This window comes from Chelmon rostratus, chromosome 5 (assembly GCF_017976325.1).
Source record: "Chelmon rostratus isolate fCheRos1 chromosome 5, fCheRos1.pri, whole genome shotgun sequence".
Lineage (NCBI taxonomy): Eukaryota > Metazoa > Chordata > Actinopteri > Chaetodontiformes > Chaetodontidae > Chelmon > Chelmon rostratus.
Genome location: NC_055662.1, coordinates 14,052,310 through 14,058,569, shown reverse-complemented (window position 1 = coordinate 14,058,569; position 6,260 = coordinate 14,052,310).

Sequence of the window (6,260 nt, the reverse complement as noted above, 5' to 3'; positions counted from 1 at the left end):
GAATGTGCTGAAGGGTAAACGCCTGATGCTTCTCATTATTTCATGCTTACTGAACTCAGAGACCATCTACTTTTGCTGTCTGCACCATTACACTTAAGCATCGTTTTTCATTCTAATACTGAGTCTGCTTTATAATTTAGTATATTGAAGACGGTGATAGGAGTCTGTTCAATCCTTTTTTCATTAGAGGAAAATTACACATAACCAGCTGGATGTAACGTGCAGAAGAGATCACAGAAATAAAGGCATGTTATTAGCTGTGTTCTTGTTATGCACTTCCATTGCGTTCATCTACATCTGCTCTCATTTCTGCACCAAACATAGAAGAGCTTCCCTTCATATTGTAATGCAGTCACAGTATTTGATGATGCTTCCACCCAACTTCCACTTTCAGTCTGAGATTACTGTTCAAACCACTAGTGGGTGCTGCATCTGTGTGCTCGAGCTGCACAGCTGGAACAGTAATAGAGAGAGCTGCGTGCTTCAGCAGTTTAACAAGTGGGAAAAACGGCCCTGCACAGATCAATGCCAAGGGACTTCATTTTGTAGAGAAATAAACCCCACACAAGCATGATCAAAGAAACTAAATGCTTTTGTTGTGGCTTTAACTGTTTTTATTCATTCTTTGCTTAACTAAGGTTCAGTATTCATGACGTTTGAAAAAACTCTGGGCCTGATGTTGGCTACAGGAGATATTTGTAACTGCTTCCAGTTTTATTTGGAAATGAACGATTTAAATCATGCAGACTTCTCCTGTTCATTTAAGCGGGAACGTAAGCACTGAGGTCAGAGTGAAAGGTGTCACAGTTGCAGCAGCAAGCGCCCAACTCTGAATTCAGGCCAATGAAAATATTGCTTTTGGCTGCTCTACAAGTTACAAGTAATTAAAGTAAGTGAGAAGCCATCAGTTTCTTTAGCCAATTTGAGCTTTTTAGCACCAAATAAATTACGTCCACAGATTTGGTTTCTTGTATCGGTCTATACTTTATGCTTACTGGGTCGTGGGTCTGTGACATCGTTAAACAGACTTATTTAAAGCTCTTTGTTCTCATTTTGTTGGATGTCAGACTTTCGGTTTTGCAGAAATCACTTTAAGGTAAAGCTTTTGATTGCAATTGCACCTTAAAAAAAGTAAAAAACGCAAACACTGACCAGACCCTCAAACTCCTTACTTACACAACAATCGTAAAGGTCCAATATTTACTTGTTGGTGTGAGGACACCCTCATATCAGATCTGACCACAAGGTGGAACAGCTGGACCAGGATCTTGTGGGGGGAAAAAAGGAGTGGGGCTAATGTCAGAGGAGTGTGGGAGAGAAAAACATTTTGATAAGGGGTTAATGAAAAAGTCAATGGAGTAGGAGAGTGTCAACAGACAGAGCGAGACAGCCAGGAATCTCTGGGGATTCGGCTCGGCTGCTGACTCCCGGCCTCCCCGTGAATCCTTGCTCCCTCTTGCCCCGTTGGATCCTTCCTGTACGCTTCACTGACAACCTGGCCGCGAAGGGTCACAACGCTTCAGCACACTGAGCAAACTTTCCCCTCTCTCCCGCCACACATGCATTTTAAGGTATCGAGTCGCATGTTCAAAAAGTCCCACTGCTGCAGCTCTTAACATGAACCTTGCGCGTGAGCTCTGTTTTAATGAGGGAGACTTCAGGTTCGTAGTTTTGGAGTTTTTCTACTCGTAACATTCTTTTTAAGCTTTGTGTCATGTGTTTTCTCTGTCTTGACTATCCTGTTCCAAACAAACACTCAATTTCTCAACTTAATTATTAATCATGCTCATTAATAAAAGCTACAAGATGAAGAGTGATGGTGGAGATTAACGCCTGACAATTTTTTTTAACTGTCTATCTTAAGACTTAGATGAGAGGAACAATGCCACCCTCGTGTTTGCCTGGTAAATATGATGCTGGGGGCAGCAGCTGGTTAGCTTAGCTTAGCATAAAGACTGGAAACAGGGGAAAACAAGAAGGTAAAGAAGTAAATTAAGTGTATTTCTCTATTCCTTTAAAGCACATCATGTATGCTGAGATTTCTCTCCTCGTTGCCCTTTTTTGGTCCTTTTTGTTGTCCTTGTTTTTCTGTTTATTTTCCCTCATAACCATGACAACTGACATCAGTCACTGCTGTTGTATATCCAGTCTGTATGATGAATGTAAAAGGTTTTTTTCCCCAGCTTTTTTTTTTCCGGCAGTGACAGCCAAAAGCCTAAAAGCCTCCCCTGTGACACACTCATGTTCCTACCTACTCTCCACCCTTTCATCCTCGAGTCATGTTGCTTCTGGACCGAAGAAATGCATATTTGAACGCTTACCAACCATTTTCTTCTCCAGAATATTTCTCTGTCTCTGCAGCAACTCCTACCACCCCAAACACACACACACACACACACACACACACATGCACACAACCTCCTCCTGCACCATTACCCCTCTGCATATGCAACAGAACCCCAAATTATGGTCAGCCGCTTGTGAAGTTAGTTTTGCTTGGGAAAACCAAGCTGCCATCTTTAATATCATAATGTTACCAAATTATATGGTTCTAATTGAGAACTGTTTGATCACACTCTCTGGCATCTGGAAAGCTAGCGTGTGACCTTAACAGGCTTTTTTTTTTTTCATCTCTAAAGTATGACCTTTGCTTCTGAACCAGCATAAATTAAAGTAAACCGCTTTACACCAGGGAGAGACCTTCGCCACCAGTCACACCCTGCATGTAGCCAACACCAACAACTCACTGTGAATATCTGTGATGTAGGTCTGGAGCATCTGCGCAGAAGACAGCTGCATGTCAAGGCAAACCCAGCAGCAGTACAGTAGGGCAGATGATCAAAATTAGACCTGCAGAGAATATACAAGATGTGTCAGTTGACAGATTTCTCTTTTAGATGATGTATGAACCGACATTATGCTGAACAATAAATCATCTTAGACCAATGGGTCCCACCCTATTTTGTCTGATGGAGCCTTTCAGCTGTTTATTCATCACTTTTAGCTATTTCAACTGTGTATCCCAAATGTTTAGTTATTTAAACTATTTATTCATCACTTTTAGCTAATTATTTCAACTGTTTATTTATTACTTTTAGCTATTTCAACGGTTTATCCATTACTCTTAGCTATGGGTGACTAAAAGTTTGGCAATCACTGATCCAGACCGTGATACGATCTTCTGATTTTCCTCTCAGATGTATCCAACAGAACGTTTCCCACAAACTCACTGTGACAAGTATTATTTTAACAGGTGTTTAATAAAGCTTAACATACTTGGGTTGCAACTGCAGTAAAAGCAATTAGCCCCTGACACTTTAAACCCCCAATGTCTTTTCCACAAATCAGCATTTTAATCTTGAGCGCAGCACCCTCAGCATCACGGTAGCAGCCAAAGTGCTTTTTTGATGCTAATATGCTCCTTATGGTAAAGAACTGCATACTGTAAATCACCCATATGCACGGTCCACGTCCTTTCATGCCTGTGTTTGTTGAAATTGGCCCACAGCACCGGTCCAGCATGAATCTAGCAGCCTCATTACAGCCATGCAAAAGCCCATTACTCTGCTCTGCCCACAGGGAATAACACCTTTTTCTTCATTAACCAGCGAATAAGAGCTGTTACCCGCAGTTTCCATTTCTCTGTAATGTACGACCTGATGCAAAATAACTCGCCGCTCACTCAATTGACTAATTTTCAACAGATTTTCCCCTTTTACACACTCTGTCCTCAAGCACAATACCAAAGCAAGATACTTATTTATTTTTAGAACATTTACTGCCATGATTACAGCACTTTTCCTGGTAACACTTGCCCATAATAACTCTGTGCTGCCTCGGACCGATCCCCACGCAGTTCGACTGTTAGTTGGCTGTTCCAACCATGAATTCCTCCTTTCTCACCTTGCTGTAACTCAAACACAATCTCTTCCTTATATGCAGCCAGCCAGATGTTTAGGCTGGAAGTTCTCCACAGAGGAGGCCTCAGTGGTATGCATGGTTGTTATTTATCTAAATTGTATTTTTCTCTTTAACAGCATTCCCCCCCCCCTTCTTTCTGCTCTCAGGGGTGGTTTACTTTAGCCCCGAAGTAGGAGGTGCAGAGAGGAAAGGCTTTGCCAGCATACCCACAATTCACCAGTGGCTGACGGAGCTGATGAAGTTGAAGTTGACAGCTACATAAATCACTAGCTCATGGTGCTAATAGGTGGCAGTATAAAATCAAGCGCAGACCACCCATGCTGCGGGGCAGGAATAGGAGCATCAAGTCATATCTACCGTGCAGCACTGTACAGCCATCTGAAACACTTAACCCCCCTCTGGCCGCCCAGCCTGTTCCAGTCCAAGGGGCTCTCTTAGCAACACAGGAAAGGCCCGTCTGGCATCCGCAGTGCAGTGATTCATATTTGGCACTTTCATAAAGGTTCCAAGCTGCTGGAGTTTTTTCGGGCCTATTGTCAAGCGCTTCACTCCTCAATCGCCCTTTCGGAAAAACCTATAAACATTTCAAGGCCAATAACTGAACAGGAGCCTGTGCTTTTTCCTCTCCCATATGAAGATCTCAGCACGTTGTAGGATACCTTTTTTGTTTTTCCTCTTCACGGTGAGGAGAAACGGCTGCACGCTCACCACTGCCCTGATTTTTTTTTTTTTTTTTGTGTGTGTGGTATATTTCCACATATGAATGGAGAGGTTCTTGAGCTCATTCAGTACAGCCGCTAAGAGAGGTGTGAAGGTGGCTGTTTGCAGGGCCTCTTCTTTTGTAAAAGGGGAGATAAAACACAAGCAGAGCATGAGGGGGCGGACCCTCGCTGCACAAAGCAGAGCATATTGCTCAACAACAAGGCCTGGATCCCCGGGTTTAGCACAACAAAACTCTACCTCGGGTGAAGGGCCCCTGTGCCATCAGGTTCGACCATGCATGTGGAGACTGAATGTAGACCCCCTCCCTACCTCCTGTTTTCGCCATGTTTTCAAGCATGTCTGAACTTCTGCTGAAATGATGATGATGCTCTCAAATGATGAGTGTGCAATGCTATCATAATAAACACAAATCCATTCAACTAGAATATCAGCTGGTTTATTCATCTACAATCTGAACACAATGCTGTCACAGATCGACCAGGATTTCCTTTTAATTCTGTGTTTTCTGTTTCTACATTAAGCGCAGCTGGCATTAAAATTGATCTCATTATGAATGTTTTTTAAGAAGTGGTTTGAAAGCATTTATTTTATGTTCATAAGCTTAAACCTGCATTCGCTGAATGTTTGGCCACTTGGGGGCAGTGGAAACAAGCTGTGAACACGACACTGGCGCGTTATCTTCATTCAAGTCCAACATTAACTCTCTTTTAGCTCTGTCTTTGGTCTCCACCAGCTCCTGAATGTGGCTCTTCAGCTGCTAGATGCTCCGCTGTGTTCACCAGCTGTTTGCTATCTTTGTCTGCTTTTCGGTGCTGGGTAGCTGGAGGTTATGTTTTTGGAGCTTTTTCACTGAAAACAGCTGCCACATAACAAACAAAGGAGGAAGTCAGGCGGCAGGTTGGGTGGACGGCTCAAACAAACACAGGACTGATGTCTGAGACTTTCTTTTCCCACTTTTTTGACATTTCATAGACCGAAAACACAATCGATTAATCAAGAACAGAACTGGCAGATTAACCGCTATTGAGGATGATCGTTCGTTGCAGCCCCAGATACGTGGTTCATCTTTGTATGAGTTTTGCAGTTTAAAGGGTTTCAGTCTTTTCATTAATATTCAGAAAACCCCCGCAGAGAATCAGACAATCATGAACTGATGAGAAAAGAAAACAAAGCCAGCGTCACACCACCCTTGGCCCGTGGTTTTTCAACTCATTAAGGCTTTTTCCTCAGTTCATTTAGGTGTGAGAAAAGCTCAAGCCTGCCAAACCACACAGCAGAATTAAACGCGAGAAGCTGAATCGACTGAAGGACAAACTAATCGCAACTGGAATTCACTTCACAGTAGCGACACTTGGTCCGAAAAGCGCCCCCTCCTGCCCGCTGACACGTCCTCTGTCTTTACTGACCGTACACCTCTGGCTAAAACCTCTGGCTCTGATGCACTTAAGCTGCTACAAGGTGTCCTTTACAGCCCATAAATGGCTTGAGGTCATCTCTCATTAAACTAGAGTGTGCAACAAAATGACTCCTGGCTGTGTTTGCCCCAGACGATAAAGCCTGAGTGTTTATGGCAGCTACCTGTACTCCACTCTCGCTCTCTTCCCAGGGTGGGCTGG